Source organism: Oncorhynchus kisutch, linkage group LG24, assembly GCF_002021735.2.
Source record: "Oncorhynchus kisutch isolate 150728-3 linkage group LG24, Okis_V2, whole genome shotgun sequence".
NCBI lineage: Eukaryota > Metazoa > Chordata > Actinopteri > Salmoniformes > Salmonidae > Oncorhynchus > Oncorhynchus kisutch.
In genome coordinates this window covers 32688665-32701424 of record NC_034197.2, presented here as the reverse complement: position 1 = coordinate 32701424, position 12760 = coordinate 32688665, and the positions used below count along the sequence as shown (strand labels likewise).

General features: G+C 48.4%; 1 pseudogene; it reads right to left on the bottom strand.

The window, feature by feature from the left end:
* LOC116356851 (cyclin-dependent kinase 17-like) overlaps nt 1-12760 on the bottom strand; it is a 116202-nt pseudogene that overhangs the window by 72079 nt on the left and 31363 nt on the right.

Sequence of the window (12760 nt, the reverse complement as noted above, 5' to 3'; positions counted from 1 at the left end):
CCACACACACACACACACACGTACATGTACACACTTACACATACACGCACGCACGCACACACACATTAACACTGACCTATAAAGAGATAAAAGCATTATATTGCTGAACCTGTCAGTAATAAAAGTGCAGCCAGACTACAGGTCCTAGCTGTACCAGGCTATAGGTCCTAGCTGTACCAGGCTACAGGTCCTAGCTGTACCAGACTACAGGTCCTAGCTGTACCAGACTACAGGTCCTAGCTGTACCAGACTACAGGTCCTAGCTGTACCAGACTATAGGTCCTAGCTGTACCAGACTACAGGTCCTAGCTGTATCAGACTACAGGTCCTAGATGTACCAGGCTACAGGTCCTAGCTGTACCAGACTACAGGTCCTAGCTGTACCAGACTACAGGTCCTAGCTGTAGAGCTCTCTCCCTCCCACCCCAGCTCTCTCCCTCCCTGCCCCAGCTCTCTCCCTCCCAGCCCCAGCTCTCTCCCTCCCTGCCCCAGCTCTCTCCCTCCCAGCCCCAGCTCTCTCCTCTCCCTGCCTGCCCCAGCTCTCTCGAATCCCTGCCCCAGCTCTCTCCCTGCCCCAGCTCTCCCCTCTCCCTGCCCCAGCTCTCTCCTCTCCCTGCCCCAGCTCTCTCTCCCTCCCAGCCCCAGCTCCTCTCCCTCTCCCTGCCTGCCCCAGCTCTCTCCCTCCCAGCCCCAGCTCTCTTCTCTCCCTGCCTGCCCCAGCTCTCTCGAATCCCTGCCCCAACTCTCTCCCTGCCCCAAGCTTATCCCCTCTCCCTGCCCCAGCTCTCTCCTCTCCCTGCCCCAGCTCTTTCCCTCCCAGCCCCAGCTCTCTCCTCTCCCTGGCCTGCCCAGCCTCTCTCCCTGGCCCCAGCTCTCTCGAATCCCTGCCCCAGCTCTCTCCCTGCCCCAGCTCTCTCCTCTCCCTGCACCAGCTCTCCCCTCTCTCCTCTCCCTGCCCCAGCTTCCCCTCTCTCCTCTCCCTGCCCCAGCTCTCTCTCTCCTCTCCCCTGCCCCAGCTCTCTCCTCTCCTTCCTCTCCCTGGCCCAGCTCTCTGCCTCTCCTTCCTCTTCCCTTGCCCAGCTTCTCTCCTCTCCTCGCCCTGCCCCAGCTCTCCCCGTCCTGTCCCAGCTCTCCCCTCTCGTCCTCTCCCTGCCCCAGCTCTCCTCTCCTCTACCTGCCCCAGCTCTCCCCTCTCCCTCCCCTCCCCGCTCTCCCCTCCCTGTCCCAGCTTCTCCCCTCTCTCCTCTCCTGCCCCCAGCTCTCTCCTCTCCTCTCCCTGCCCTCAGCTCTCTCCTCTTCCCTTCCCTCCTTTGCCCCAGCTTCTCCCCCTTCTCCAGCTCTCTCCTCTCCCTGCCCCCAGCTCTTCCCCTCTCCAAGCGCTCTTCCTCCTCCCTGCCCAGCTTCCTCTCCCCTCTCTCCTCTCCTCTCCCTGGCCCCCAGCTCTCCCCTCGTCCAGCTCTCTCCGCTTCCCTGCCCCACTCTCTTCCCTCCCTTTCTCTGTCTTCTAAGATGATCTCCTCTTCTCCCACTAGCCTTCCACTGACTTCCCTCCCTCCGAGGTCCTTCCCATCCATTCCCTCTCTCCCTCCCTCCCTCCCTCACTCACTCACTGTCTCTCTCACTCCCTCCATCCCTCCCTCCCCCCTGCTGTATTAGATTACTGGGATTCATATACACGTGGATCACACGCTGCGTTACATAAACATGGCCAAACAGAGGGACAGTGTGTGTGTGTGTGTGTGTGTGTGTGTGTGTATGTGTGTGATTGGGGGTCATTCTAGAAATATCTCTCTGGAGTAAAGGTTGGAGAATACATACACAGTTTTTATTTTCCTATTCAATCACTCCTACACTAAGAGAACAATCCACAGCCCAGCGTACCTTCACCATCACATCCAGACGGCACTAGTTGGACTGACTGGTAAGGTGGAGCAAACACACACACACACACACACACACACACACACAGTGGTCCATTGCAGTCAAGATTGACGCACACAAATGGATTAAGTTAAATAGTATTCTATTTAGTTAAATAGTATTCTATTCAGTTAAATAGTATTCTATTTAGTTAAATAGTATTCTATTCAGTTAAATAGTATTCTATTTAGTTAAATAGTATTCTATTCAGTAAATAGTATTCTATTCAGTTAAATAGTATTCTATTTAGTTAAATATTATTCTATTCAGTTAAATAGTATTCTATTCAGTTAAATATATTCTATTCAGTTAAATAGTATTCTATTCAGTTAAATATTATTATATTTCAGTTAAATAGTATTCTATTTAGTTAAATAGTATTCTATTCAGTTAAATAGTATTCTATTTAGTTCAATATTATTCTATTCAGTTAAATAGTATTCTATTCAGTTAAATAGTATTCTATTCAGTTAAATATTATTCTATTCAGTTAAATTGTATTCTATTCAGTTAAATAGTATTCTATTCAGTTAAATAGTATTCTATTCAGTTAAATAGTATTCTATTTAGTTAAATATTATTCTATTCAGTTAAATAGTATTCTATTCAGTTAAATATTATTATATTCAGTTAAATATTATTCTATTCAGTTAAATAGTATTCTATTCAGTTAATAGTATCTATTCAGTTTAAATAGTATTCTATTCAGTTAAATAGTATTCTATTCAGTTAAATAGTATTCTATTCAGTTAAATAGTATTCTATTCAGTTAAATAGTATTCTATTCAGTTAAATAGTATTCTATTTAGTTAAATATTATTCTATTCAGTTAAAATAGTATTCTATTCAGTTAAATATTATTCTATTAAGTTAAATAGTATTCTATTTAGTTAAATATTATTCTATTCAGTTAAATAGTATTCTATTCAGTTAAATAGTATTCTATTCAGTTAAATAGTATTCTATTCAGTTAAATAGTATTCGATGCACATGAGGGGCAGTCACTATTAAACACAAACAAAGCAAAGGACAAGGAAGAAAGAGATACATAAGTCACGACTTCCGCAGAAGTTGGTGCCTCTCCTTGTTCGGGCGGCGTTCGACATCACCGGCTTTCTAGCCACCACTGATCTATATTTCTTTTTCTATTTGTTTTGTCTGTATTGTACACACCTGGTTCCCATTACGTTTGAATTATTTCCCTATTTAACCCTCTGGAGCCATCGTGGTTTTTTGTGTGTTTATTGTTGTCAGTTGTCTCGTTTATGTGATTCTGGAACCATGGAGCGATGGGAGAGAGGGGGTTTCCAGCAACCCCATCATCATCATCATCACCCCAGCTCCCACAACAACCCACACCGCTGTCCACCCCTCCTTCACCTGGATCCAGTGTGATTCGGCTCACGCTCCCGAGGGTATACATGGAATGGCTGCCGGGTGCCAGGGGTTCCTACTCCAGCTGGGGCTCTACCTGGCAACCGTTCACCCAGCTCCTTCGGGACGCGAGTGTGAACGCCCTCATCTCCTGTCTGACTGGTAGAGCACTCGAATGGGCCAACGCAGTCTGTAGAAGGGAAGGACCGACGTTGGACAATTATGAGGATTTTACCCACCGCTTCCGGGCGGTTTTTAATCATCCACCTGAAGGGAGAGCGAGGGGGGGGACGCTTGTATCATCTCAGACAGGGGATGAGGAGCGCACAAGACTTCCCTCTGGACTTCGAACTCTGGCCGCCGGTGTGGGACGGAATGAGCTGGCCCTGATCGACCACTACAGGTGTGGTCTACGCCAGGACATTCGTAGGGAGGTAGCCTGCAGGGACAACACCCTTACCTTTGACCAGCTGGTGGACCTATCAATCAGGCTGGATAACCTGTTGGCCTCCCGCGGACGTCCGGATCGAGGTCCGTCAGTTCCATCCCCCAGCACCTCAGAACCGACGCCGATGGAGCTAGGAGGTGCTGCTATGAGGGGGACCGGAGGGGGGGTCATTCCCTGCACCACCTGTGGCCACAGAGGGCACACTGCTGGTCGGTGCTGGGGAGGTTCTCCAGGGAGTCGAGGCAGCAGGCAGGGCACTGGTGGATCATCCCAGGTGAGTAGGCACCCGGCTCACCCAGAGCTCCCTGTTGCACACCTGTGTGTATGAATAGAATTTCCTGAGTTTTCCCCACATTCCCAGCATAAGGCACTAGTAGATTCAGGCGCAGCTGGGAACTTTATTGACCGTTCATTTGCAATTAGATTAGGGATCCCTATTGTTCCTGTTGATGTGCCCTTCCCTGTACATGCCTTAGATAGTCGTCCTTTAGGGTCGGGACTGATCAGGGAGGTCACAGCTCCACTATGTATGATAACGCAGGGGGATCATAAGAAGAGAATTAGTCTCTTTCTGATCGATTCACCTGTGTTTCCTGTGGTGTTGGGGCGTCCCTGGTTGGCTGATCATGACCCCACTATTTCATGGAAACAGGGGGCTCTCAAGGTATGGTCAAGTCAGTGCTCAGGGAGGTGTGTAGGTGTTTCCATAGGTGCAACTACAGTGGAGAGTCCAAACCAGGTCTCCACCATGCACATCCCCCCTGAATAAGCCGATTTGGCTCTCGCCTTCTGTAAAAAGAAGGCGACTCAACTACCACCCCATCGACGGGGGGGATTGTGCGATAAATCTCATGGTAGACGCAGCACAGGGGTACATTCGGCCCTCCACTTCACCTGCCTCCTCGAGTTTCTTTTTTTGTGAAGAAGAAGGATGGAGGTTTACGCCAGTGTATTGACTATCGAGGTATAAATCAGATCACAGTGATGTACAGTTACCTGCTGCCTCTCATAGCCAGTGTGACAGAGTCATTGCGCGGGGCGCGCTTCTTCACAAAATTGGATCTCAGGAGCGCTTACAACCTGGTGCGTATCCGGGAGGGGGACGAGTGGAAGACGGTATTTAGTACCACCTCAGGGCACTATGAGTACCTCGTCATGCCATACGGGTTGATGAATGCTCCATCAGTCTTTCAATCCTTTGTAGACAAGATTTTCAGGGACCTGCACGGGCAGGGTGTAGTGGTGTATATACAGTGGGGCAAAAAACGATTTAGTCAGCCACCAATTGTGCAAGTTCTCCCACTTAAAAAGATGAGAGAGGCCTGTAATTTTCATCATAGGTACACTTCAACTATGACAGACAAAATGAGAAGAAAAAATCCAGAAAATCACATTGTAGGATTTTTTATGAATTTATTTGCAAATTATGGTGGAAAATAAGTATTTGGTCAATAACAAAAGTTTATCTCAATACTTTATTATATACCCTTTGTTGGCAATGACAGAGGTCAAATGTTTTCTGTAAGTCTTCACAAGGTTTTCACACACTGTTGCTGGTATTTTGGCCCACTCCTCCATGCAGATCTCCTCTAGAGCAGTGATGTTTTGTGGCTGTTGCTGGGCAACACAGACTTTCAACTCCCTTCAAAGATTTTCTATGGGGTGGAGATCTGGAGACTGGCTAGGCCACTCCAGGACCTTGAAATGCTTCTTACGAAGCCACTCCTTCGTTGCCTGGGCAGTGTGTTTGGGATCATTGTCATGCTGAAAGACCCAGCCACGTTTCATCTTCAATGCCCTTGCTGATGGAAGGAGGTTTTCACTCAAAATCTCACAATACATGGCCCCATTCATTCTTTCCTTTACGCGGATCAGTCGTCCTGGTCCCTTTGCAGAAAAACAGCCCCAAAGCATGATGTTTCCACCCCCATGCTTCACAGTAGGTATGGTGTTCTTTGGATGCAACTCAGCCTTCTTTGTCCTCCAAACACGACGAGTTGAGTTTTTACCAAAAAGTTATATTTTGGTTTCATCTGACCATATGACATTCTCCCAATCTTCTTCTGGATCATCCAAATGCTCTCTAGCAAACGTCAGGCGGGCCTGGACATGTACTGGCTTAAGCAGGGGGACACGTCTGGCACTGCAGGATTTGAGTCCCTGGCGGCGTAGTGTGTTACTGATGGTAGGCTTCGTTACTTTGGTCGCAGCTCTCTGCAGGTCATTCACTAGGTCCCCCCGTGTGGTTCTGGGATTTTTGCTCACCGTTCTTGTGATCATTTTGACCCCACGGGGTTAGATCTTGCGTGGAGCCCCAGATCGAGGGAGATTATCAGTGATCTTGTATGTCTTCCATTTCCTAATAATTGCTCCCACAGTTGATTTCTTCAAACCAAGCTGCTTACCTATTGCAGATTCAGTCTTCCCTTTGACAGCTCTTTGGTCTTGGCCATAGTGGAGTTTGGAGTGTGACTGTTTGAGGTTGTGGACAGGTGTCTTTTATACTGATAACAAGTTCAAACAGATGCCATTAATACAGGTAACGAGTGGAGGACAGAGGAGCCTCTAAAAGAAGAAGTTACAGGTCTGTAAGAGCCAGAAATCTTGCTTGTTTGTAGGTGACCAAATACTTATTTTCCACCATAATTTGCAAATAAATTCATTAAAAATCCTACAATGTGATTTTCTGGATTTTTTTCTCTCATTTTGTCTGTCATAGTTGAAGTGTACCTATGATGAAAATTACAGGCCTCTCTCATCTTTTTAAGTGGGAGAACTTGCACAATTGGTGGCTGACTAAATACTTTTTTGCCCCACTGTAGATGACATTCTAATATACTCCGCTACACGCGCCAAGCATGTGTCCCTTGTACGCAGGGTGCTTGGTCGACTGTCGGAGCATGACCTGTACGTCAAGGCTGAGAAATGTCTGTTCTTCCAACAGTCTGTCTCCTTCCTAGGGTACTGCCTGTCCACGTCAGGGGTGGAGATGGAAAATGACTGCATTAAGGCCGTGTGTAATTGGCCGACTCCAACCACGGTAAAGGAGGTGCAGCGGTTTTTAGGGTTTGCCAACTACTACCAGAGGTTTATCCGGGGTGTTGGTCAGGTAGCGGCTCCCATTACCTCACTGCTGAAGGGGGGACCGGTGCAGCTGCAGTGGTCAGCAGGGGCGGACAGGGCTTTTGGTCACCTGAAGGCTCTGTTTGCCTGGGCTCCCGTGCTGGCTCATCCGGATCCCTCTTTGGCATTTATAGTGGAGGTGGACGCGTCCGAGGCTGGGATAGGATCCGTGCTCTCTCAGCGCTCGGGTACCCCACCAAAGCTCCGCCCCTGTGCTTTCTTTTCGAAGAAGCTCAGCCCGGCGGAGCGAAACTATGATGTTGGCTGTTGTCAAGGCTCTGAAGGCGTGGAGGCATTGGCTTGAGGGGACTAAACACCCTTTCCTCATTTGGACTGACCACATCAATCTGGAGTACATTCGAGCAGCGAGGAGAATGAACCCTCGCCAGGCAAGGTGGGCCATGTTTTTCACCCGTTTTGTTTTCACCCTGTCCTACAGACCAGGTCCCCAGAACGTTAAGGCAGACGCAGTGTCCCGGCTGTATGATACAGAGGAGCGGTCCACGGATCCCACTCCCATACTTCTGGCTTCTTGTCTGGTGGCACCGGTGGTGTGGGAGGTGGACGCGGACATCGAGTGGGCGTTACGTACAGAGCCCACTACCCCAGTGTCCAGTTGGGTGTCTGTACGTTCCGTCTGATGTCCGCGATCATTTGATCTGTTGGGCCCACCCGTCACCCTCCTCGGGTTATCCTAGGATCGGCCGGACGGTGTGCTGTCTTAGTGGGAAGTACTGGAGGCCCACTTTAGTTAAGGACGTGAGGGTTTATGTTTCCTCCTGCTCGGTGTGTGCACAGTGCAAGGCACCTAGACACCTGCCCAGAGGGAAATTACAACCGCTACCTGTTCCACAACGGCCATGGTCACACCTATCGGTTGATTTCGTGACGGATCTTCCTCCGTCACAGGGAAACACCACGATCCTGGTTGATGTGGATCGGTTTTCTAAGTCCTGCCGTCTCCTCCCTCTGCCCGGTCTCCCTACGGCCCTACAGACTGCGGAGGCCCTGTTTACACACGTCTTCCGGCACTACGGGGTGCCTGAGGATAAAGTTTCTGATCGGGGGTCCCCAGTTCACGTCTAGGGTCTGGAGGGCGTTTATGGAACGCCTGGGGGTCTCGGTCAGTCTCACCTCAGGTTTTCACCCCGAGAGTAATGGGCAGTTGGAGAGAGTTTACCAGGATGTGGGTAGGTTTCTGCGGTCCTCTTGCCAGGACCGGCCGGGGGAGTGGGCAGCTTTCATCCCCTGGGCAGAGATGGCCCAAAACTCCCTCCGCCACTCCTTCACTAACCTATCTCCTTTTCAATGTGTACTAAGTTATCAGCTGGTCCTGGCACCGTGGCATCAGAGCCAGATTGAAGCTCCTGCGGTGGACGAATGGTTTCGGCGCTCAGAGGAAACCTGGGACGCTGCCCATGTGCGCCTGCAACGGGCCATCAGGTGGCAGAGGGCGAGCGCCGACCGCCACCGCAGTGAGGCCCCGGTGTATGCACCTGGGGACCGGGTCTGGCTCTCAACCCGAAACCTGCCTCTCTGCCTGCCCTGCTGGAAGCTGCTTCCACGGTTTGTGGGGCCATTTAAAGTCCTGAGGAGGGTGAACGAGGTTTGTTATAGGTTACAGCTCCCTCCTGATTACCGTATTAACCCCTCGTTTCATGTGTCTCTCCTCAGGCCGGTGGTGGCTGGTCCGCTCCAGCAGTCTGAGGTGTGGGAGGTTCCTCCACCCCCTCTGGACATCGAGGGGGCCCCGGCGTACACCGTACGAGCCATCATGGACTGAAGGCATTGGGCAAGGGGCCTTCAGTACCCTCGTGGAGTGGGAGGGGTACGGTCCAGAGGAGAGATGCTGGGTGCCAGTGGAGGACATCCTGGACCCTTCCTTACTGCAGGAATTTCACCGTCTCCATCCAGATCTTCCTCCGGGTCGCGACCCCGACACCGTTTATGTTTATGTGATTCTGGATTTTCGTTCTCCTTGTTGGAAGATTATTTTTGAGTAAAGTTACTATTATTACTCATCTCTGTTTCCTGCGCCTGACTCCGCCTTACCCACCCACCTAGACTCTGACAACATAGAAACACAGAGAGAGAGCAAGAGAAAGAGAGAGAGAGAGAGAGAGAGGTACATAGAGTTCTGAGAGGTGTATAGAGAGTTCTGAGAGGTGTATAGAGAGAGAGAGGTAGATAGAGTTCTGAGAGGTGTATAGAGAGAGAGAGAGAGAGAGAGAGAGAGAGAGAGAGAGAGAGAGAGAGAGGGAGGTACATAGAGTTATGAGAGGTGTATAGAGAGAGAGAGGTACATAGAGTTCTGAGAGGTGTATAGAGAGAGAGAGGTACATAGAGTTCTGTGAGGTGTATAGAGAGAGAGGTGTATAGAGAGAGAGGTACATAGAGTTCTGAGAGGTGTATAGAGAGAGAGGTACATAGAGTTCTGAGAGGTGTATAGAGAGAGAGGTGTATAGAGAGAGAGGTACATAGAGTTATGAGAGGTGTATAGAGAGAGAGAGGTACATAGAGTTCTGAGAGGTGTATAGAGAGAGAGAGAGAGGTACATATAGTTCTGAGAGGTGTATAGAGAGAGAGGTACATAGAGTTCTGAGAGGTGTATAGAGAGAGAGGTACATAGAGTTCTGAGAGGTGTATAGAGAGAGAGGTGTATAGAGAGAGAGTACATAGAGTTCTGAGAGGTGTATAGAGAGAAGGTGTATAGAGAGAGAGAGGTACATAGAGTTCTGAGAGGTGTATAGAGAGAGAGAGAGAGAGAGGTACATAGAGTTCTGAGAGGTGTATAGAGAGTGAGGTGTATAGAGTTCTGAGAGGTGTATAGAGAGTTCTGAGAGGTGTATAGAGAGTTCTGAGAGGTGTATAGAGAGTTCTGAGAGGTGTATAGAGAGTTCTGAGAGGTGTATAGAGAGTTCTGAGAGGTGTATAGAGAGAGAGAGGTACATAGAATTCTGAGAGGTGTATAGAGAGTTCTGAGAGGTGTATAGAGAGTTCTGAGATGTGTATAGAGAGTTCTGAGAGGTGTATAGAGAGTTCTGAGAGGTGTATAGAGAGAGAGAGGTACATAGAGTTCTGAGAGATGTATAGAGAGTTCTGAGAGGTGTATAGAGAGAGGTGTATAGAGTTCTGAGAGGTGTATAGAGAGAGAGGTGTATAGAGTTCTGAGAGGTGTATAGAGAGTTCTGAGAGGTGTATAGAGTTCTGAGAGGTATATAGAGTTATGAGAGGTGTATAGAGAGAGAGGTACATAGAGTTATGAGAGGTGTATAGAGAGAGAGGTGTATAGAGAGAGAGGTGTATAGAGAGAGAGATGTATAGGGAGAGGTGTATAGAGAGAGAGGTGTATAGAGAGAGGTGTATAGAGAGAGAGGTGTATAGAGTTATGAGAGGTGTATAGAGAGAGAGGTGTATAGAGAGAGATGTGTATAGAGTTATGAGAGGTGTATAGAGAGAGAGGTGTATAGAGAGAGAGGTGTATAGAGAGAGAGGTGTATAGAGTTATGAGAGGTGTATAGAGAGAGAGGTGTATAGAGAGAGAGGTGTATAGAGTTATGAGAGGTGTATAGAGAGAGAGGTGTTTAGAGAGAGAGGTGTATAGAGAGAGAGGTGTATAGAGAGAGAGGTGTATAGAATTATGAGAGGTGTATAGAGAGAGAGGTGTATAGAGCGAGGGGTGTATAGAGAGAGAGGTGTATAGAGAGAGAGCTGTATAGAGTTATGAGAGGTGTATAGAGAGAGATGTGTATAGAGTTATGAGAGGTGTATAGAGAGAGAGGTGTATAGAGAGAGAGGTGTATAGAGAGAGAGGTCTATAGAGTTATGAGAGGTGTATAGAGTTATGAGAGGTATATAGAGAGAGAGGTGTATAGAGAGAGAGGTGTATAGAGAGAGAGCTGTATAGAGTTATGAGAGGTGTATAGAGCGAGAGGTGTATAGAGTTATGAGAGGTGTATAGAGAGAGAGGTGTATAGAGAGAGAGGTGTATAGAGAGAGAGGTGTATAGAGTTATGAGAGGTGTATAGAGAGAGAGGTGTATAGAGAGAGATGTGTATAGAGTTATGAGAGGTGTATAGAGAGAGAGATGTATAGAGAGAGAGGTGTATAGAGAGAGAGGTGTATAGAGTTATGAGAGGTGTATAGAGAGAGAGGTGTATAGAGAGAGAGGTGTATAGATGTATGAGAGGTGTATAGAGAGAGAGGTGTATAGAGAGAGAGGTGTATAGAGAGATAGGTGTATAGAGAGAGAGGTGTATAGAGAGAGAGGGGTATAGAGAGAGAGGTGTATAGAGAGAGAGGTGTATAGAGTTATGGGAGGTGTATAGAGAGAGAGGTGTGTAGAGAGAGAGGTGTATAGAGCGAGAGGTGTATAGAGAGAGAGCTGTATAGAGAGAGAGGTGTATAGAGTTATGAGAGGGTGTATAGAGAGAGAGTTGTATAGAGAGAGATGTGTATAGAGTTATGAGACGTGTATAGAGAGAGAGGTGTATAGAGAGAGAGGTGTATAGAGAGAGAGGTGTATAGAGTTATGAGAGGTGTATAGAGAGAGGTGTATAGAGAGAGAGGTGTATAGAGTTATGAGAGGTGTATAGAGAGAGAGGTGTATAGAGAGAGAGGTGTATAGAGAGATAGGTGTATAGAGAGAGAGGTGTATAGAGAGAGAGGTGTATAGAGTTATGAGAGGTGTATAGAGAGAGAGGTGTATAGAGAGAGAGGTGTATAGAGAGAGAGGTGTATAGAGAGAGAGGTGTAATAGAGTTATGAGAGGTGTATAGAGAGAGAGGTGTATAGAGTTATGAGAGGTGTATAGAGAGAGAGAGAGAGGTACATAGAGTTCTGAGAGGTGTATAGAGAGAGAGGTGTATAGAGAGAGGTGTATAGAGTTATGAGAGGTGTATAGAGAGAGAGGTGTATAGAGAGAGAGGTGTCTAGAGAGAGAGGTGTATAGAGAGAGAGAGAGAGGTGTATAGAGAGAGGTGTATAGAGTTATGAGAGGTGTATAGAGAGATAGGTGTATAGAGAGAGATGTGTATAGAGTTATGAGAGGTGTATAGAGAGAGAGGTGTATAGAGAGAGAGGTGTATAGAGAGAGAGGTGTATAGAGAGAGGTGTATAGAGAGAGAGGTGTATAGAGTTATGAGAGGTGTATAGAGAGAGAGATGTATAGAGTTATGAGAGGTGTATAGAGAGAGAGAGAGAGAGGTACATAGAGTTCTGAGAGGTGTATAGAGAGAGAGGTGTATAGAGAGAGGTGTATAGAGTTATGAGAGGTGTATAGAGAGAGGAGGTGTATAGAGAGAGAGGTGTATAGAGTTATGAGAGGTGTATAGAGAGAGGGGTGTATAGAGAGTGGGATGAACAAGCCTGGAGAAAGAAAAAGCCACCAAGGGTAACGGTCATGTTCTGGATTCCGGATTGTGTGTGCACGTGTGTGCACGTGTGCATGTATAATGTGTGTGTGTGTACCAAGGGATCCGGTCCTGTGCAGGGTGAGGTAGGGCCTGTCGCGGTCCAGGCCTGGGTTGTCTCTGCGCAGGGCAGCGGTGCGGCCAAGGTGGCCAGCGTACTGACGCAGGAAGGACGGAGCGCTGTGAGAGGCTGGGGGATGTATACTAACAGGACACACCACCATGGGCTCTGAGAGAGAGAAGGAGGGAGAGAGGGAAAGGAGGAGGGAGAGAGGGAAGGGTAGAGAGAAGGAGGAGGGAGAGAGGGAAGGGAGGAGGGAGAAGGAGAAGGAGGAGGGAGAGGGAAGGGATTAGGGAGAGGGAGGAGGGAGAGAGGGAAGGGAGGAGGGAGAGGGAGGAGAGAAGGGAGGGGGAGGGGAGGGGAGGAGGAGGAGAGGGCAAGGGAAGGAGGGCAGAGGGCAAGGGAGGAGGGAGAGAGGCAAGG